At 35.7% G+C, this 23304-nt stretch overlaps 1 protein-coding gene across 2 annotated transcripts in view; it reads left to right on the forward strand.

Moving 5' to 3' along the window:
- LOC147544610 (putative polyamine transporter At1g31830) overlaps positions 1-23304 on the forward strand; it is a 41659-nt gene that overhangs the window by 15264 nt on the left and 3091 nt on the right. The gene's annotated exons all lie outside the window — the stretch shown is intronic.

Genomic DNA, 23304 nt, shown 5'->3' on the forward strand with positions numbered 1-23304 from the left:
ATCTATAAACAAATCAGATGACTAAGATTGAGCAGTAAAGATAAAGATGAGAAGAACATAGATTGCTCGAGTGTAGAGAGAGAAGGAGAGAGTCAAACTCGGTTTGAAGTTGAAGAAGATGATGAGTCAGCAAAGATGAAGATGTGAAGGTATAGACCAGTTGAGTGTAGCGAGAGAGAGAGAGAAGAAGAGAATTGTGCTCTGTGATGGTGGTGATTGGAGACGATGAGTTGGTGATGAAGAATATGAGTGGGAAATAAATTAAAATCCTTTCCAGGACGATGATTAACAATGCGCTATTGTTGAGCTAAATATTGGATTTAGTTTGATGATTAACAATTCACTATTCGTGAGGTAAATAATGGTCACCCTTGACATGTCAAGAAGTTAAATGATTGACTTAGGTGACACGTGTTGGATTCCTGACTACGCACGAGCAAGACATTACAAAACCAACATAAAGGTGGACCCAAAAGAGCTCTGTCACTTGAGCCCTGACATGGAAGGTCGGCACGAGTCTCTTAGGCACTTTGAGCTCTGTCATGACGTAAATGTTGGATTTGGAGCCAATTTTGGATCAGTTCAATTCGTCAAACTCAGAAACGAAGGACGCTATTGCATTCGTCTCGTCGAGCTCTTAAGTTTAAAGCCAAGAATCACTCAAATCCGATTCCGCATGAAAGAGAATTCAAGTAAAGAAGTTTGATCGATGTTTGGTTGATTTAGGGACTAAGTCGCAATAAGGAAAAGTTGGTTTGGGGACCATTTACGCAATGCAAACACGGCCAGATCAGATGGCAGGCGTTCGCTCGGCGCAAATGCGCAAGATCCAACGGATCTGGTTAAACCCTTGTCGGGCACGAAGTGGGATCCTCCCGAAACCCCATCCAACGGATGATCTCCTTTAGATTGCGGGCTAGTTTCGTTATAAGTCCATAGATGTAACGGAAGGCGTTTTCTCAGCGCTTTTGAGCGAGATCTGATGGTCGACATCTCAGCCGACGTGATCTGTAGGGAATTAAGTGAAGCGTCACTTTTAGTTCTTAACAGATGCGTCCCTTAACCAACAGAAACGTCCCAAATGCATGTGTCTATGCGAAACCTATTTATAGGACCCAAATGAACTCCAAATTTCATTCCGTTTTTTCCAGAGTATCCAGCATTGTTACAAGATCATATTGGAGTGTCTAAGAGAAAGTTTTAGCAGAGTTTTCAAGAAGTTTTATAAGCAAGAAGTTTGGTCCATTTGCATTAAGTCAGAGGTTAGTATACTTTCAAGTTCGACTGCTTTCTGATTCGAATTACCTTTGAATCGAAAGGTTTATCGTTGTATCCTGGGAGACAAACGCCGGTAACTGTTTGGTACTATACAGGGCGTCAATTTTCTTAAGGAAAGAGGAATACCTCGCCTCGATTAAAAATCTTCTTCTTCTTATCCTTCCATCTTTCTTTTTCTTTTTTAGTCTATCTGATTTCTTAATAAAAGACATTCTGATTTTTTCAAATCAGAAGTGTGTTGATTTTTTGAAGTAATAAATCAGTAAACGCAGAAGGAATACAATTCCTCTTTCCAATCTTAAATCGATAGTGAGATTCATCATCTGTTCTGGAAAACAAACATTGCCTGTTAGAAATACGAAAGATATTGAGTTGTTATATTCTTTAGTCTTTCTCCATTGATTTGGAACGAAAGTATTTTTGATTGATTTACAAATAAAATCAAAGTAGTAACCAGTTTCACCAGTGATTCGGATAGAGACTCGTTGAGTCAATTCGTTGAATCGGTATACCGAAACTCAACAGCAAAGTCAGTTCTAAAACCCGAGTCTGGGACCGGGAGGTCAGCATATGTATGTCCGAGACTTTGAGCCATGCTTCCTAGAGAAATGTCGATTACGAGGAAATCCAGATAACGTCGGGTTTCCGCTTGCCATATCGAGAAAGATAAGGAAACATGATCTTCTTGTTTATCTCCGGTTATCTTTAAGATACGGTGAAGATACTCATCATGTGAAAAGGATTATTATCGTATTCTACTGGATATGGTCTTATCTTGTAGATGACAGTACTTCCATCTCAAGAAAAGGGAGATCTCAATGTGCTCGAAATTGTTCGATGTTGTCGTATCCACATAGTTATACACTTGTAGTCTGACAACAACTATGCAAGCTCCCTGGATCATCACATTTATTAAGGTACGTACGAATGTTTAGGTACGTACGAAGTATATACTTATCACTAGTCTATATGTTCTGAGTTCGAAATTTGGTTATGTATATTTAACTTTTATCAATACAATCCATTCAAACTTACAAACAAATCATTAACAAAAGCTTAAAAATAAATTTCTGATTCAGTTTCACCAGTATTTTTCCTCACTAGAGTTAAACATAACTACAAGGGAAACAAGAAACAACATAGAATTCTTTGAACAAGATACCAAAACTTATAAAGAAAACATCAAAAGCAACTCAAAGACACTCGATGAAATTTTGATATAAATATAATGGATTAGATAAGATTACTCTTGAGCTCCAATTGACTTGTGGGGCAGAATCCATCACCAGATTGATCTTGGGATGAAGTAACAAGCTCAAAGTTATCAGCAGTAAAAGTACCAGAGGAGGTAAGTGAGATTTTTCTTTGGGAGTGAGTATATGCACAATATTCTAACTATGAATCTAGCAATGAATCTTAGACACATATGAGACTTAATTAGTGAGAAGAATACTTTATGGGTTCGATGGGTAACGAAGAATCTGATCCGGAAAAAGAGTTTCTGGACCATGAAAGTCCCTACTAGTTGTTCGTGGTATTGGAGACGCATACTTGGTTGTAGGGATCTGGCTAGAGGTATGGTTCAATACTTGATACACGATGGCACAAAAACCTTTTTTTGGAGAGATATTTGGCACCCTATGGGATCACTTATCGACTACTTCAAAGCTAATGGTCAATTCGTTTACAATATGAGGGAAGACGTCTTGGTATCGGACTTCTTACTAGAGGGTCGTTGGGAGTTCTCTGACCAGATTGGGCATGTTTTCGAGGAGGTTTTTAATACTCTGAATGAAGTTGCGGTGGGAGGGATTGAAAAGGATACGGTGGTATGGAAGATAACTAATACGGGCGACCACACGGTTAGAGATACATACAACTTTATAAGGCGAAAAAAGCAGCTAGTTCCCTGGTCAAAATTAGTTTGGTGTCTGGAGGGGATACCAAAACATTCATTTATAACCTGGATCGCCATGAAACGAGGGGTAAAGACCAAAGTAAAGTTAAAATCATGGGGGCTGGATATAGATGAGGTATGTCCACTATGTAAAGTAGCTGAAGAGTCCGATGAACACCTTTTTTTTCAATGCTCTTATTTTCTTAAGGTATGGACAGATCTTCTATTGTTAATGGGTATAAGGAAAAATGCAACAGGGTGCTGGGTTGACGAAATTGAATGGTGTGTTAACACAATTTCAAAGGCAACTCCATTATAGGACGACTTGGTAGCATGGTATTTATCGGGTTCTTCTATCACATTTGGATCGAATGCAATAATCGAGTCTTTCGTAGAGAGGAAAAAACAGAACAAATCTTATTCAGGCAAATAGTTAGCAACATCAAAACAAAGGTAATGACGTGGAAACGTAAACCGAATGGGTTGGATGGTGCTCAGCAGATCTTAGAACGATGGAATCTGACTGTACCACTATCAATTCAAATATCGAAAACTTGTAAATGGGCAGGCCCTAGTATGGATCAGACTCTAATCAATACCGATGGGGCATTTGATGATGTCTCAGGTGGTTATGGTGCGATCTTGAGAACCTCACGAGGGTGAGCCTATAATAGCAGCATCAGCATGGTCAGAGAGGAGGTCGGTAATCATGCATGAGATGCAGGGAATTTGCTTAGGATTAAAGCTAGCGGCAAAATTTGGTAAAAGACGACTGAAGATCGCTACGGACTCCTCCCTTGCTGTTTCGATTTTGTCTTATGAGGGGAAGAAGCCTCCCTGGCAACTTATCCGTGTAGTCCGAGAAATATGGGAGTTATGGAGGCAAATGGATGAATGCTCTATTCAACATGTTTACCGAGAAATCAATCAAGCAGCAGATTACCTATCGAAAATGAAGCCAGTATCGGGATATATAGAGATGTCAGCTCCCGTTTTCCGGCCAAACAACATTTCTCTAATACTATATAAAGTAAGTTAATTCCTAACTTCTTTAGTTGTTCTAGTTAGAATTTTAATGAAACCCATTCCAGTACAATATACCAAACAATTAAAACCACCGCCAAACAATTAAAACCACTCTCTTTCTCTCTCTCATACATAACACTGATAGTGGGAATTTTAGTTTCCTGATCTCTTCCATCTAATTTTGACTCCCCATGTAACATGATGTGCCCATTTAGCAAAAACCTAAATTTGTGATTCTGGATTTTGCTAATTCGTCATATATATCTATTATAATAAAACAGGTCAGTCGGCTACGTAGGGGATAACGCTGACCGTCCATTTTTATTAGGAGTTTCGTAGAGATCAAATCTAACGGCTGATATAAAATCTCTTTCGTGTATTTCGACTCAAAACAGAAGGGTACTAGTGTCAACAATGAATTATTTTTGAATATTCGGTTACAATCTCCCTAAAATAACTATACCCGTGAATCTTGTCTATCTACTTTTCTCCTTCATGATTGCACATACACTTTCGCCTTAAATTTTATCAATTCGGTTAGACTTCTAATTCCGTTCAAAATTCTCACTCCTATATTTGTCTCATAATCATACAGTTATATCACTCTCTCCCTCCCTTTTCTTTACAACTCTCTCTCTATTAATTAATAATTAAGTGAAGTTAATTAAATTGACTGTAATTAATGTTGAATTGTTGTTAATCTGCAGGGAAGAATTTTGAGAATGTTAGAAGTAATTTCTTCATTTTAAAATGTAGTTTAAACTTATTTTTCTTCCTGGAAGGCGTTAGCCAAGAGGGATCTATCGCGTCCGTAGGACGCGACGGTAACCTAGTATATATACAAGGGCGGAACTCTTAGTAGACTACCCCTGGCTATAGTCAGAGCTAGATTTTGATATTTTATAACAAAGGAAGGGGTAATTTGGGCAGTAGCCAGGGTAGGATTTAAAACTTTATAACGAAGGAAGGGGTAATTTGGGCAGTTGCTTTTCTTTTTATCATCACGAGTCACGCGGTCTAGGGGTGTTCGTTGGTTCGGTATCCGGTATTTGGTGTCATCCGTTACCAAACCACTCATGGTTTGGTTAGTGATTTTTCAAACCGTTACCAAACCGGTCAGAGTTTGGTTCGGTTACTAACCAAACCATCATAAGCGGTTTGGATACTACTGGATACCAAACCATCCATAAAACGCAATTTGTTCTACCTGAAAATCGGCGAATCGAGTTACTTTCTTCATACATTGACGTATAAAATCGAGACAACACTCCTAAAAAACCTGGAGAAACAATCAAACTAACATAATGCATCGAAAAAACATTTGAAACATGAAAGACATGTGAAGGTCCCCCGCCGAAATATTATATAGTAACTAGTAACATTGATGATACATGAATTGTTTTAATCTAATACTAGCTAGTAACATTATATTGTAGTAGTGTTGTTGTTTTGTATGGGTAGTAGTTATTCTTATTTATAGAACTTGATGAAAGGTATGTATTTGTATGAAATTATAGAGATATGATAGATGTATTTTAGAAAAAATTATGTAAATATATAATTATATATATTAATTGAACTTGACTGGTTTGGTTTGGTTTTAATGGTTCTTAAAAAGTGCATCCACTTACCGAACCAAACCAGTTGGTTTTTGGAAATCTACAACCGTACCAAACCACTCGTTGTTTGGTTTGGTTTGAAAACCGACTGGACCGATTTGGATTGGTTTGGTTTGATTGGTTCGGTCTATTTTTGTACACCCCTAACGCGGTCATGCCTATCCCTCTACTTTTTACAGACTACTTAAAAAAACACTATTATATTTTAAGGCACCTGTTATAAAATTTGATCTAGGGGTTTTACTTGATCAAATCATTTTTTTAAGCCACACTACTTTTAAGGCACTCCACTTTAAAAAGTCTTGAAGTTTATTTGTTTCTTTTTAGTTTCAATTTCCTACGAGTGCCTTTCAGTTTTGTATGAATGTGTCTTTTAGTTTAATTACTTATATATACTAGATTAAGCATAACTGATGAAACAATGTAGGTTAGATGGATGGATCCTTAAATCTTTTCCTCTTGTTAATTCATAGAAAAAAGATGAGATCCTTTAGTGATAGTCACATGTAGGATGCACCTAATTTAGACTTAGATAAACAAAAGATGTTCTAATAAAATTCAGGCTGTTCTCCTTTTGGGATGAGGAGATCCTCTATGATTATGACCTTTTTTTTTTTTTGTTGAAGTTAATTTTTTTGCTACAAAATAATTGAATTACATATCAACCTAGAGGGTTTGTAAACGATTACGGTTCACACATTCTTCTTTTTTTCTCTATTCTCTTTCTATCTGAGAGAAAAATTGGAGAGAAATTTCTTGGGCGGTGAGTGCACACACCGTTATAAAATGAAAACAAATTGCATTCAGAGGAAATATGAAGCAGAAGCGAAGCTAGTTAATAAATTATTAGGCCCAACATAAATAAATTGTGTCCTCTTACTCCCCCCATCTTGATGGGCCTTGGTCGTGGTGGGTCAAATCAGACTGGGTGGCATCCCCACCATAGCCCAGTCTTAACTTGAGGGCCTCACAGGTCCTACTGTCCTACCGGTGGCCCATGGTCCAATAGATTGACCCTACTGTCACAACTTGGTGTGCTCATTGGATCTAATCCTCCTATTTTACCACATACACTAAGTGGTCCCCTATAACCATGCCAGTACTTCCACAAGTCCGACCAAACATGGTTGGCTTAGGGCTTACCCTTAAGATGATATAACCACCAATTCCCAACGTTGGTACCGCCTAATGGGTCTAGATATTGATGGACCCTTACAGACTGATATCCTATAGGAATCATGGATAATTTAAAATCAAAATTTTAGTAATTGTGTGATTTGAAGTTTGAACCAAAAAATAATTACCAACTAATATTCCTAGGAACCATAAATGATTCAGAGTCAAAATTCTAAGGAGTTCCTGAATTCTTAGCGTACAAGATTCACCCCCAAATCAGAACATCAACATGAAGTTATAACTTTAATCAATGAATACGGCAAGCTTCCACAACCTCTTACTACTATAGTTCAAGAAGACCCTAACCTCGTTACTAAATCTCAGACTTCATCCACTATTCTTCAAATTAGTGCTAAAGGAGAAGAAATTGTGGAAGCTGATTTTCTGAAAATCGATGATGTAATTGAAGATTTTCTTAATCGGATTTACTTTGGTAGTTTGTTAGTTTGTTTAATGTTAAACCTCAAAGTGATTTACTTCAATAATGCCTACTAAAGCTCGTGAGAAAGATTGTTGTGTAACTCATGATCTCTCAAACTAAATTTCAATCCTTGTCCAGTGCCACCACCAATACTTCCATCGCCGCAATTATTTCTGCTAGAGTTAAAGAGGAGATGAAACCAGATGAATTTTGTCGAATGCGTGGTTTCCTAAACACATGAATTCCGACAAGCTCCCATCTGATACATCAGAAACCTTGATAAAGTTTTAGAACGTCGTCTAAAACTAAAAAAAATAACGACTGAAAATTCTCTAAGATAGAGAAACTACTGAATTTTATTGAGTTGAAGGTGGCCAAAATATAGACAATCAAATATAAATTAAAATATCAATATAACATAAATATAATATATTTATCTATATTTAAATTACAATAGTCACACATCGCTCACAAGAGTGTCCGGAGATTCGGCTATAGGTGTATGCTCAAGCTTGGTAAGCGTTGAGGCCTTTTGGGGGGGGCTCGTGGTGCCTTCGCCAAGAACAAAATCACATACCTGTGTGAGGTGTCTAAAGTGGGGACAATATCGATAGGCTTGGGGCGTCACAAATGGTATCAGAGCCGATGACGGCTCTTCGCTGAGGGTGGGGGGATGTAATAGTCCCACGTTGCTCACGAGAGTGTCCGTAGCCTGGGTTATAGGTGTATGCTCAAGCTTGGTAAGTGTTAAGGCCTTTTGGGGGGCTCGTGGAGCCTTCGCCAAGAACAAACCCCTGTACCTGTGTGAGGTGTCTAAAGTGGGGACAATATCCATAACTGTTGGGGCTTGGGGCGTCACATATATGTATTATTTAATCGGACAATAGTTAAAGTCTTTATATTTTATTTTTCTAACTTTCATTCTTTGGTTTTCTTATTTTTCAAGTATTCATAAATTTTTTCATCAAAAAAAAAAAAAAAAAATATTCATAAATTTTTTTTTGGTTCCATCAACTTAAATAGTATTTCGAGAACAGTAGCTGTAAATTTTAGTTCCCAAATACTACCTCCATCTATCATTTTATACAAATATAAATATACCTATATTAATATTGAGTTAATTCCTATATGGCCCCCTACTTTGTGACCAGCTTCCTTTATGGCCCCCAAATTTCTGTAAATTCAAATATGGCCCCCTATTTTCATGGAAATGTCATAACTACCCTTCCCATTAATATATTTTCAAAATAAAATTAAAAACAAAAACCTAAATTCCACCTCACTTCCCTCTCCACCACTCATCTCTCTCCACGTCACCTCTCTCCAACTCACCTCTCTCCAACTCACCTCTCTCTCTCTCTCCAAGTCAGCACTCTTAAAAAAAAAAAAAAATTTTTTTTTTCACTCACCTCTCTCTCTCTCTCTCTCTCTCCAATCAGCACTCTCATGAAGGTCGCCGGCCGGAAAATTTTTCCGGCCGGCGACCTTCATACTTAAAAAAAATAAAAAAATATATATTTTTTTTTCACTCATCTCTCTCTCTCTCTAAAAATTCCGGCGAAGGGGGTTTCCCTTCGCCGGAATCTGGTCAGTTGAAGAACAGACCAGATCTGGTCTGTTCTTCAACAGACCAGAATAGGTCTGTTGAAGAACAGACCGATTTGGTCTGTTCTGTTGAAGAACAGACCGATCTGTTCTTCAACAGAACAGACCAGGTCTGTTGAAGAACAGGCCGATCTGGTCTGTTCTTCAACAGACCTATTCAGGTCTGTTCTTCAACAGACCAGATTCCGGCGAAGGGAAACCCCCTTCGCCGGAATTTTTAGAGAGAGAGATGAGTGAAAAAAAATTTTTTTTTTTTTTTTTAAGTATGAAGGTCGCCGGCCGGAAAAATTTCCGGCCGGCGACCTTCATGAGAGTGCTGATTGGAGAGAGAGAGAGAGAGAGAGGTGAGTGAAAAAAAATTTTTTTTTTTTTTTTTTTTTAAGAGTGCTGACTTGGAGAGAGAGAGAGGTGAGTTGGAGAGAGGTGACGTGGAGAGAGATGAGTGGTGGAGAGGGAAGTGAGGTGGAATTTAGGTTTTTGTTTTTAATTTTATTTTGAAAATATATTAATGGGAAGGGTAGTTATGACATTTCCATGAAAATAGGGGGCCATATTTGAATTTACAGAAATTTGGGGGCCATAAAGGAAGCTGGTCACAAAGTAGGGGGCCATATAGGAATTAACTCATTAATATTTATATAAATTTAAATTTTTATTTAAATATTTGTCAAAATTTATATTTGATTTAGTTTAAAAAATGTTTAAGAATGTGTTACTTTTGTTTTAGATTACTAACTCGAGTGTTGCACATAAATTTATTTAGGCCAGAAATAAAGAATATAATACCTTTAAGAGAAATGCTATTTAGAGCGAACTGTAAAAGCGAAGTAAAAAGCGAACGAATAGAAAGATGACACCTGGCGGAATCACGTGATTTCATAGAATTATAGAGAACTTACACTTAGGTCCTTAATTTCACCGTCTTTACCTTTAGATCCTTCTTCTATAATATGATCTGGACCGTTGAGAATGCCAACGGTCCAGATCATTTCTCTAACATTCTGCCTGTACTTCTTCAACTAAGAAGATTATGAGGAAGGATAATAAGATCACCATAACTAAGAAGATTATGAAGAGCCCATTGAAGAGCACTTTAGCTGCCTCAATTCGTTCGCTTTTTACTTCGTTTTTATAATTCGCTCTAAATAGCATTTATGTACCTTTAATATAACTTCCACTCATATCTCGAATGTCGTCGCAACCACTAAATATATTGTTAAGGCAGTCCTAAAAATGATTTTTTTTACAATGTTTAAATAATTTCCACTAAAAACAGACTATAAGAAGAAACGGTACTAGTATTTCAAAGTTGAAAAAGTTAAAAACAAGAAATTATTTGAAATGAAATAAAAATAATAAAAGAATACAGAAATGAGTAAATTATTAAAATAAAATAATTATATATTATTTTTATAATATATATTGTCTGCCTTAATGTATATGTTATATGTTATATATTAATGTTATTCTTATTTTTTTCTCTACATTTTAACTATATTTTGATTATATATTTTATTTTAATATGCAATGGTTAGATTCTTTTATATATAAGTTCTCTCAATTTTCATGTTTTATTGTTCTTATTTACTTTAAGCATCAGTCAAACTTTTTATAAATATTTCCAGTATTATAAACTTAAAATAATATTTTGAGAGACGTGAGCTATAAATTTAGTGTCCCATATATTACCACCGTTTTCATTTCATACAAATATAACGAAATATATAAATTTATTGATATTTATATAAAAATAATTTTTTAACTAAATAAATATAAGTATAAGTAGAAAATATTTATAATTATATATATTATAAATATAAATTTAGTTATTTGTTTACATAGATATATAGATCTATACAAACAATATATATATATATATATATATACACACCTGACTAGGCCGATTTGGTCGTCTGAGATGATCTAGTCGCTTCATTAATTTGTAAAAAACTTGAAACATTTGCATGCAGATATTTTATGATATACTTATCATGGTAGACGTTGTTTTACGTTTAACTTGGATGTATAACATTATCTGGCCTTCAATTCAAAACTCTATCGTTACGTATTTGGTCTTTGTATTACTTGAAGTATTTCGACGTGTCATTTAGATATATTTCCAAGTGGAGAGCGAGACGAGCAAAAGATATCAAACTCCTCCAACAACGCTATTTCGTTCCGTCGGCTGCTCTACTTCGTCTATCGGTTGTCATACATTTTCGTCTGATAACTAAATAAATATAAATATAAGTATAAAGATAATATATATATATAATTATATCTATCATCAATAAAAAATTATTAAATCATTACATATATATAATTTCGACTCCACTAAAATCAAAAGATATTTATAGTTTATGTAAAATTAAATGTTATTAGCATAAATAGAATATATTTATAATTATATCTATTATAAATATAAATTTAATTACTGTTTATATAAATACTAGGGTATATCACGTGCTCTAGGGCACGAACAGTTGTATCAATTATATTTGATAACTTTTCATATTTATTATTGTTATATCGTAGATACCCTAATTTTTTTGGTATTCTACTTATTGTTTATTTTCTTTTGTTTCATTTTTTCTTAAATTAGTTATTTTATTGAGAGAAAAGAGCTTCTGATTTCTCTTTTTAACCTTTGCAATATTTTTTTTTCTTTTTATCTTAAATTAGTTATTTTATTTCTAAGAAGGATACGGTTATTTTTTTTAAATAAGTTATTTTATTTCTAAACGGACTACATTTTAAATTTAAGCAATATTTTTATTAAAAAAAAAAATGTTTGTCCTAGTCAGCGTTTTTCCCTTCTGTTTTATTATATAGAATATATTTATAAACGTAGAATCCCAACGTTTTTTTCCTTCAATTGGGACTATACCAATGATAGTGACAAAGTTAGAAGAAAAAATGCAGAAAAGAAAAAAAAAACAACTTATTGTTGTTAAACAAAATTAAGATAATTCGTCAAGGCGAAAGGAGTGGAATTGCATGAGGTGTTAAAATTAGGAGACTTTTATTGACAGAAATTTCATTGCAGAAGAAGAATATTAAGAATCCAGACATGTCCTTAGTTGGGCCATTTACAGAACTTCAAAGAGTGTCACGTTAAAGTGGAGTAAGTATTAGATCCATGTGATAGACATGTACAAGTATTTACAACAAAACGACATAGTAAAAGAATAAAGAAGAGAAGAATAGCACTCGAAAAATACCACTGTTCATCCTCATCATTCATCATAGAACATAAACAACAGATGATTATGTCAAGAAACCACTACAACGCTTTTCCCCTTCTGAGCTTTCATAAAAAGTCGAAAATTCTCAATAGAATCCAATATCGAAGGACTAATCTGCCTACGATGTTTTTGAAGGGTAATGGACCCTTGAAATTAAACATGTTCGTCAATCAGATCTCATTTTTCAATCTCGATATATTAACTCTAAGAACTGGACATCTAGGCCTTGTTTAAGAAGGCATCTACGCAAACAACGTACTAAAACTTTTAAGACATTTAGAGTTTTGAGGTTTTTGAACTTTACCGATTATGAGAATCAAAGTTGTTTTGGTTGTCGCTATCCCTCGGTTACAACTCCATAAACAAAAGAAAATTGTCAATGGCTTGTAAAGTAATGAATTCAAGATCAGAGATTCAAGCTTTTATAGAGCTCTAGAACAATCAATGAGGAACCAGTATATCCATTTCATAACAACGTGACTCTAAAATGAACTCCTCATCTTGAATGACTTCATTGTGTAGATGAAAATAAGTTGGTATAGTTTCATGAAATCGAATTCTAAAAATACTCGAGTTTTCTCCTAGCTTTTTTAATTCTAACTTGTGCTTAAAATATATGAGGAAAGAAGAAAGAAAAAGTAAGGGTTGTTATACTCTTAATAATTTCCAGTCACTCATAATGTGAAAAAAGAAAGAGAATACCTGCCCAAACCCAAAATGAATCCAACCAAGTGCTGCAAAGAGAGATGAAAGGTTTGATTTTTCATAGATGTCTGTGTTGTTGGATTTAGAATTGTATTCACTTCCCATGCTTCATCCATATTCCCGTATGAAATTCGAAATCACATAAACTATTCATGGACTAACTAAAATACGCAGAAATCTATTATATAAAACCCCATGAATAAGTTTCTTGGCAACCCAAGATCTACTAATACAAACAAAAAGTTAGTACATAATGAGAGTTGTTATGACACCATCAAGCATATGTTCATTAAGATAGATACTCAAGAAACTCTGAACAAAATTAGTATACCATTTATCAAGTAACATCATCTGACAATGAAATTTATAAAGAACTATGAGAATTGAAGCTTAATTATCATAGAAAATCTTAACCTTCTGCTCATAAACGATCACCACCTTGCCTATGAGGAAAAAACTACATTTAGAGAGAGAAACTAAAGGAAGAAATAGAGTGAAAGATGTGAATTCTTTGAAAAGTTTTCCAATAAGTATTCCAACAATATTCAAAATCTATTTGCTGAAAAAAAAATATGAGGTAATGAAATCCAATCGATTGATAGTGGAGTTAATAGAATGAGAAATATAAGAGAAAAAAATCGTTCACCAGATATTGAGCTAATTCCCAAAAGCTATCAACTAGTCAAGAAGAACTGTTCTTCGTATCAAACTATCATTGGGGTTCTAGCTGACCTTCAAGGTGGGAGATTAAGGAGTCAATTCGGTGTCCTAAGTAGAGGAGCAACAATTGGAGCTCTTGGTCTTCTAAAGCGATTGGAAAGGTTCGAGGTAAAACTAGCGATTAAGGTAATCATCAAACTAGTTTTACTTAATTACTTAGTTAATCATTAGTTTATGCATGTGATCCTGGATACTAATGTTACGCATGAGATGTCTGAGATTCCGCTATAAACATTAGTAGGGGTAGTAAATCCCAACAACTATGTCTAAAGTTTTTAGACTTATGGTGTGTTTGGATGACGGAATCATGAATCCGTGGATTCATGATTCCACGGATTCATGAATCCAAGTAATATTTTTTGGTTTGTTTGGCAACTAATAAGAATCCTATGACTTAGTATAAATTGGGTATTTTTAAACACTTCTTTAGAAAAAACGGTTGTCGAAAAAATCGGATTTTTGAGAAAAATCGGGTTTTGAAGAAAAAAATGATTTTCGGAAAAAAAAAAAAAAAGATTTTTCAGGAAAAAAAAATGATTTGAAAAAACTAATGATTTTTGAAAAAAAAAATATTTTTAAAATAATAAAATATTTTGTAGAAGGAAATATTTTTTTGTTGATTTTAAGTTTGAAATTTAGGTTTATTCCAATATCCTAGCAAATCCTAGGGGGCAGGGTGAGATTTTGGTCCAATACAAATTTTGGAATTAGGAATCCTTAGTCCTAGGATTCTTGGTAGCCAAACAGACCAAGGATTCATGATTCCTACCCAATCTCACTTTTGATAGGAATCCTACTTAGGAATCCTACAACCAAACACACCATTAAATAAAAGATTATTTTAGAATTTCTTCTAAAATCCATACACCTATGGAATTCTTTTATTTTCTATAACAGTTTTAGTTTCAGTGGGTATGCAACATGTATAAGACACTATTGTTTCGGGAAGACTTGTTATGACTAAGACTATTGATCCCATCAAAGTCTTCAATCATTTAGATTCATTACCAGTTTATAGGTCAAGTTTCTAAAATCTTCACCTAAATTCGAGTACTTAGTTGATTCTAAACACATTAACCATAATCTTATGTTTAACATAAATATTAGTGATTAGTTGACCTCTGTTTTGTCATAAGAGATCTTGTTAGACTATTTAGTTTGAACCATGTTCATCCTAGTTGTCTGATTTAGATTAGAATAACTAATTGGATCATTTTTGGTATTTTAATGTATGTAAGTTAAATAGGCACCTTTCTAAGAACATCATAAAATATTGAAACCAAATACTTTATTTCTCATAAATCCAATTCTAGAGATGACGTTAAAAAAGAAAATACTAAAATAAAATAAAAGTAACGCCTATAGGAGACTAAAATCCTTCTTGAGCCTTCTTAGCAACCATTGCTTCTTTTGCTCTTGACAGGTTCGTCTCCTTTCAGTTAAATACTCAACATTCACTTGCTCATGTCATTTATAATGAGATGAGCATTAGGTATCCAATACCTTTAAAGGACTGTATTTAATTGAATCAACTTTTAACATTTTTACCTTTTTCGGAAACCACGGTTCCGTTTTTCTTGTCTTCCAGAAATTTGGGACAGTTTCTCTTCCAATGGCCCATGCCATCACAATAGAAACACTTGGAATCAGAAGAAGAATTCTTGGTTTTGGCAACTTGCTTGCCTTTTCCTTTGCCTATTTTCCTTTTGTTCTTATATTTTCCATCCCTTTTAAATCCCTTTGTCCTTTTGAACCATTAGAACTTCTTTCTTAGGTTCAACTACTACGATATTCTCTTCGGCTGTCTAGAGCATTGCATGTAGTTCCTCTAAAGATTTATCCCATCCATTCATGCTGTAGTGCATTATAAATTGATTGAACCCATTATTAAGTGAATGCAGGATGATATCAGTGGAGAAATCCCGGCCAAGATCGACACGAAGTCGTGCTAGTTTCTCAAAAAGACTGATCATTTTGAAAACATGTGGCCCTACAGGCTTACCCTTTTCGAGGCGATAATCTAGTATTGCCTTTGATGTTTCGTACTTTTCCATTCTGGGTACTTCTTTTGGAACAATTCCCTAAGTTGTCCAATCATGGTGTAAGCATCCACGTGTATGAACTTATCCTGAAGACTAGGTTCCATGGTTGCTAACATTAAGTACGTTACGGTTACGGGTTCGGATTTCCTCTGAAGTCTGTTTTCTTGCTCCTTCTCCTCGTTAGTCGAATCTTCAGTGATTATCGGAATGGAGTGTCTAAGACAACTGCATTATTTTCAGATTTGAGGACGAGCCCCAGATTTCGTTCCCATACCTTAAAGTTATCTCCATTCAGCTTCTCCTTCTCAAGGAGCTAACGGATGATTAGGGTTTCTTTGTTTGTCATAATTAAACTACATGTAAAGAATGCAAAGTGACTTAAACTTGTTATCCTAGCAAAATCCTAATTCTGCCATATTATTCAAGAATATTTTCCCTATTTGAATAATACGATTCCAAGATCCCAATTCTTCGAAGTTAAGCGTACTAGGGCACTGCCCTTAACTCCGTCATCCTAGGTGAGTAACATCTTTACTGATCATACTCCTATGACTCTTGGTTAATTAGTTTCACACTTGAGTGTCAAACTAATCCTTTGCCTCGAAGTCCAAAACCCTTTTGTTGACTTGTTGGGAATAACTAGTTTAGACGCGTAGACCTCTTCATAGATCTACCCCTATTGTCCCGAGGTAAAAGATGGCATCCTGCGGAGGCAGACCCACCATCGATGAACAAGGGATCAACAGTTGTCTTATTCTGGCTAGGCTTATACTCAATATTCTTTTAGGGATTATTACGTATTTTATCAAGTTTGTGTTACCGTGAACTCTTACATAACCATTCGTGACGTATACGTTAGTGTTTTATGTGGATTCTCGTCAGGTTTTAACTAAACCCTAGTATAGCCCCTTAAAAGATCTAATCCTTTATGTTACTTTTTGTTCGCCTAATGGTTCGTTTGGATTATCATCCTTGAACCACCATTGATTACTCCCACTCGATTCATGATCTCATTATTCGATTCATCAACAGTTTCTACATACTCGATATCCTAAGTATTATTCGGACACATACTCGTTTGTGCTTAGAAAAAAAAATCGATAACTTATCTAAAGGCAATACTACTTTTAGGCATTCACACACACACACACACATATCTATATATATATATATATATATATATATATATATATACATACAAAAATATGACATTCATAAGATAAAGTATGTATCCTAGATTCGTTTCTAGGTTCGTTATGTTCCATATACCTATTCGTGGGAAATAGTGACATCTTTATGTCTAACGGGCTTCTAAGTCTAATATCCGTATATATGGACTAATGACACGTTACGTTTCTTCCCTGATGATTTCTAAAATTGATTTAGGAAAAACTCTGTTTTGGTCTCTCGGATGGTCCGGGTCATTATCGGAAAAATATGTTTGAAACCGGGAGAAAAGGTAAAAAAAATCTCCCACTCGAGTCAAGGCCCAATAGGCCCAAGTCAAACTCGAAAAGACTCAAGTCAAACATGGTCAAAATCCTTTGACTGGTCTTGGGTCAATGTGCTCCATCTCGGACTCCAAGTTCGAGAGGCATCGAACGTGTTAGACGCGTCCTAGCATGGGACAGCTTGGGCCGTCTAGGACTATGAGTCTGAGATGCCCTTGGACGCTCCAGACACGACGCATCTGGACGTTCCAGGGTCTCGGTCCTAGACCGAGACTAACTAGGAGTACCCAGACGCGTCCTAGACGCGCTGGGTTGTCCGAGATTCTAAAATCTCGGACTCCCAGTCCGGTATGGACTAGGAATCCCGGTTCTACTCGGATCGAGACTTCCCAGTCTCGATATTCTCGGGTCTCGAGATTCTGTCCCGAGACCTGCTGGACCGGTCTGGGACGCGTTCTAGTCGGACCGACCAACAGTGTTTCCAATTTTGGAAACACTGCTCCGTGCTTTGTCATCTTCTTCTTCTTTCTACTATTCCAGCTGCTGTTTTTGATGAAATTCATCATCAAAAACATATATTTTGATGATTTTCATCAAAATCTCTTCATCATTAAACTAGTTTTCAAAAACCCTTTTCAACAAACTAAGATTTCAATGTTTTGGGTCTTTGAATCTCATTCAAAACCCTTTATTGATTACATCAAAATCATATTCAAACTTATCAAAAACATGTTCGAATCTCTATTCAAACAAATCTATCTATCAATTTCAAGTTTGAATCTAATTCGTTCTAGCCAAAGATAGTTTCATGCAAACGACTCGTGATGCCACTGTTTAGAATTACATGTCTATAAGACTACCCTAATCATTTAACTAGTGTTGGTAGCAGAATCTCAAACATCATATGTTTAACACTAAGTTATCCACGATCATATACATGAACTAACTATGAACTAGAAGGGAAGATGAATACCTTTATTCGCTTTAGCCGACTAGACTAGCCCCTTAATGGCCTTAGTCTGCCGACCCAAAACCCTATTATAGCAGACCAGGGATCTCCCTTTAAGGGATTTCCTTAGTTGGCCCAAAAGTGGGTTTTGCTCCTTTTCAGACTTCCCTTTCGAGCCCGATTCTTTTCTATCTTTTAAACACTTGATGCACCTGGAAGGTTGCACACCCAAGCGGAGGTATCAAGTAGTAACCGACAAAGTCGAAGTCGATCCAAGTATAGGAATGTAGCTTGTATATGGAAAGAGTCTCGTTCAAAGGTTTAAGTATCACAAACTAACTTAGACTAAAACAAAAATAAACAAAGATAAAGGGAGGTTTTTAATGAATAAGAAATAAGAGAATAAAGCAAGTAAAACTAAACTATCAATGTAAATGGGCGAGAGAGATTCGAGAGAAGTCGAGGAGCAAGAGTCGGGGGACAACAAGTAAGAGAGGTGCGAAGTCCGGGAATCCGTTGTGGTGAACCTACAACTATGTGCGGTCCAATCAAATGAATTGATGTATACCTAGTCTCGATTCCTAAGTTGGGTGTTCATAAGCACTACGTATGTCTGGAGATAATACTTAGTCAAACAAACTTCCGAAACGATTAAAACCGAATCATCAAAAATGTCATCTAGTCGTCTAACTATGTGAAGTGCATGACAAGACACATGAAATTTGGACGTAGACTACGATCGATATCGATCACTTTGCCTAATCGATTAACTATGCGAAGTACTTGATAAGACACATGAAATCGAAATTATAAAACATCAATTTATTATCAAAACATTAAATCATCCCATAAATAATCACGAATTCATCACATCCATCCCATAATCGACACACGAGAATTAGCTAAACATGGTTAATGAGTAACAAATGACGAAAAGATGATGATATAAACCCCTTTTTCGATGTGGCGCGAGGCTAAGATCGTCGGAAAAAATGAGTGTTTAGGTGCAGCCTATCTCCCCTTAGCAAAAATCAGGGTTCCCCATAGTAATCAGCATCATCTTCTTCATTTAAAACCAACCACCATTAAAGCTTCACCAAGCTTTCTCTCTCTAAGAAATTTCAACCAAAAACCAAATCAAACACACGAGAAGCAAGGTATAGCTGAAGGAAGCAAAAGCCCCAAGTTTTCCGGCCAAGAAAGTGGCTGGAACACCAAGAAAAATCTGGAAATCTTAGCTTCTTGGAGTTGCTAGTTGTTGTTCCGTGCGCGTGTATGCCCTTCCCGTGAGTGTCCGGAGCGGGTGTGGCGTCCCGAGGTGTGGAGATGAAGAACCCGAGCAATGGAAGCTTGCTCCTCAAACCCGAGCTGCTCCCTTCCCGTGCTCGTTGCTGCTGTCCGGCTCCCTTCTCGGTTGTACACCGGCCAAGTTCTGGCCGGCCGAGTGTGTTGCCGGCCAAAGCTTGGCCGCCCACTCTCTTCTCCTTCACTCCTCCCCAAACTCTCAAAACCCTAGCCTCTTAATCTTCTTTTTCTCTCTCTTTTCCCCAAATCAGACTCAGAAAAGAAAGAAAAAAATGACAGAAGATGACCCTTTTCTTTTCCATCCAACCCTTGACTAAGACTTAGTCTATTTCTTGACTTTGACTAATTAAAGGATGGTGCTCATAAGATTTCTTTCTTTCTTCTTTTCCTTTTCTTTTAATCCCAAGCCTAGACATGAGATGGGTGCCTATAAAATTCTTGTTGCCATTCTTCTTTTAGGCTCTTGAGATATGGATTGGGCTTTGATTCTAACTTGGAGACAAGAGGTGCCTTCAGTTTCTTCTTTACCAATCTAATTTCAAGACAAGACCTCGACTTCTTTCATACACAACTTTTCCGTCCAAATTTCAAATTGATTTCCGTTTTCTCCATCGACTCGTCATTGACTCCCCTTGTCATTTAACCTTTGATTTTCACCAAAATGACCAAGATACCCCTGGTGCTCTTTTCTTTCCTTTGATCGCATGAGATGATGATGTGATGATTCGCTCTTTTTATTCCGGATTAAACGCCTAACTCCAAATACGGTAAGTAACACAAAAACACACATAAAGTATTAGAACTAACACTCGAAAAGGACTAATTAGTCTAAGTTAGGCTCATCAAATTTGACATTTTCATATCACATCAGCACTATCAGACTGGATCATATCCATCTATATGCTAGTTCCCATCAGTCTATTCTCGTTGTTTAAGTTACCATTCTTATGTGTAACCCGTTGTAGGATTCGATTTGTGTTAGCTGCAGATAACCAAAGTGATCCAACAATCGTAAGCGGCTTCTAGCTAAGCATTACGACTCTTAATTGAACCGGATTGATTGATCTTCCAAATAAGATCATCATTATCCTATGAGTCAAATCGTACGCATTGCCATCTTGGTCGAAGGACATTCCTTCGGAATGATATACCTTCAGACCTTAAGGACATATAACCTTCAGGTATAACCCGTGTCTGGTAAACACGAATAGTTTTATAATCTTGACTTTGGGGAAAAAAATTGGGTGGTGTAATCTTCCCCATTTAAGATAAGTTTCGGAGGTATAATCTAAACCTTAGAGATAAGTTTTGGAGATCTAACCTCAACTGTTGGAGATAAATATGGGATGTGTAATCTTAGTCATTAAAGAGGAACCAGTTTATTCTGAAAAATATACCCTTTTCCCATATTATATAGATAAATATGATAAACTTAAATTTTCGGTTATTCTTGTTTATCGGGAAAGGCTTAATTTTGTTTCTTCCACCATCGTCTGCATATGTTGATCCTTTCATAGCCACCCACGAGTCGACCATCAATTGCATCGATCTTCATCGTTCTGGTTGGCATGTATGAACCTGTTCGTTTTTAGTATTTGGTTTGATCTCGTTTGTTGTCCCGAAATGTCTCCGTTATTCGTTTGAGACATTTCAAGTATCTCTCGATATCTGTGTTATTCGTTCGAGACACTTTTAAAATCTCTTAATGTCTTTGTTATTGGTTTGAGACAAAAATTACAAATATTTCAAGATAAGTTGGTTTCATAGACATTTGAAGACATTTTACTCTAAATTTGGAGAGCTTTTGGAAAGGGAACGCCTTTCAAAATATGAAAGACACCCCTCTTAAGCCCATGAGGTCGTGGAATCGAATTTCGGTGGAAGCAGTTTGCCATCAAGATTTATCCCATGTAACTTAGGCAATATATAAAGTAAATATTGTTAATAAATTTGTCGGGCTTTAGGCCTCTTTCATATTGTCAGGGTTTAGGCCTCTTTCATATTGTCGGACTTTAGGCCTCTTTGATATTGTCGGGCTTTAGACCTCTGTCATTATAGTTTAAATTAGGCGGTTATCGTGCTCATCACATCTTCATGATGTATCAACGTCTTGTAACGACTAACTTAGATAGTAGTCGATTTCTCAAAAAAGATAAAAATAAAAATAACATAACAATACTAGTAATTATTATATATCGTTATATTGTTATAATAATATTATAATACTAAATATATCCATCAAATGTCTAAAATAACCACATATGTTTATAAAGTCAAAAGAGAAATTTATTAAATATTAATAAGAATATGTTTTTTCATATGATAAAGCAATAATAAATAAAGTTATTTTCTTTTTAGTCCTATAATTAGTGACAAACGTTTTCTTTGTCCTCGTTCTTTTTCATAAATTCAAAACTGGATCCCTTATTTTTTAACATCTCCAGTTAACTTCAACTCTTGACCTTTTTGTTTTCATAATTACTTCTTCCTTCACAGTTTCGAATCAGACAAGACTAAACTAGAGAGGTTGAGTTTTGTATTTCTTGTGTTGACATCTCAAGTAAAGAGTTCTTGTGAAAAGAATTCTACGATGATGCTTCTCTTTGGTCTATTCAAGCCACTGCAAGTACCCGAGATGACGTTGAACCAGAGATGACGACAAACTTAACATGGTATCAGAACTAGGCCCACACGTGATGGGCTTAAAAGCCACACGTGCTCCACATCACCCGAAACAAAAAGAAAAACACTTGTTAGGCTAACCACGCCATACGTGAGGGGTTGTGGGCGCGTGTGAGCAAGGGTGGAGTCAGGATTCGAATTCACACCTGACTAGCTTAAAATTGTTATAAAACAAATGGTAAAAAAGACATCTTTTGGTTTTGTGGATCTCTTGTTTGGAAGACAAAAGCTTAGTGTACTTACAATTGGTTAACTAAGTTAATTAACGAGCATGTATCTTAATATTTTTTTGCCAAAAGTTAGCAGATGATTTAGAATGCTAAAACTTTTATGAACCCTAACAATAATGGAGTTCTTAACAATGATTTAAACTACAGAGATTATCACTAATGTAATTTTGTCATCCTTACGAATCCATTGTAAATGTAGTATAATCTTATTTCATTAGCGGCATATAGTTTAAATTAAAACGTAAAAGAACCAATGCAGCGAGAGCAAAACTAAAAGTCGACAAAATTGATCTTCACACAAATCGTATCCCGTGAGAGTTGAAACTCCGGACACTGATCAAATTTTCAATTAGTAAACTACAACATTAATCACCATTAATATTACTAGAAATAATAGAATTAGTAAAAAGATTAGTTATAGGTGTAGAAACATTTTCTTATAAAAAACTTCAAATTGGGGAGGACAAGTCTAAGAAAACCAATGAGTACACTTCAAGTATTGAGAAGAAATGACAATACAAGGTAGCAAAAAATAATGCACTGAGGTAAGTGTTTCACCACTACGTTATTTGTTACTTGATGACTATCATCTGTGAGATATATATAAGAAACCATCCCTAGCTGCATGTTACTTAATAGTCAATCTTGGAGATACTTGGGAAAACCATCCCTGGCTGCAGCCAGGCATGGTCTCTAAGCACCTCCGCCCTTGCGTGTGAGAGTAGTCCCACATGGGAAAAGGGATAACTAGCAACCAAAAATATAATGTATAGGTCCTCTCCACTCATTGCCGGTTGGTTTTGAGTTGGATGACCACAAACTCAACAATATCAACTACGCAGAAATCCAGATAGTGACGGATATCCGCTTGCCATATCAAAAAAGGTAAGGATACATGATCTTCTTGTTTATCTCGTGTTATCTTCAAAATGCAGTGAAGATACTCATCCTGT

This window comes from Eschscholzia californica, unplaced genomic scaffold, assembly GCF_041429995.1.
Source record: "Eschscholzia californica isolate CP2 unplaced genomic scaffold, dmEscCali1.0.p SCAF_4, whole genome shotgun sequence".
NCBI lineage: Eukaryota > Viridiplantae > Streptophyta > Magnoliopsida > Ranunculales > Papaveraceae > Eschscholzia > Eschscholzia californica.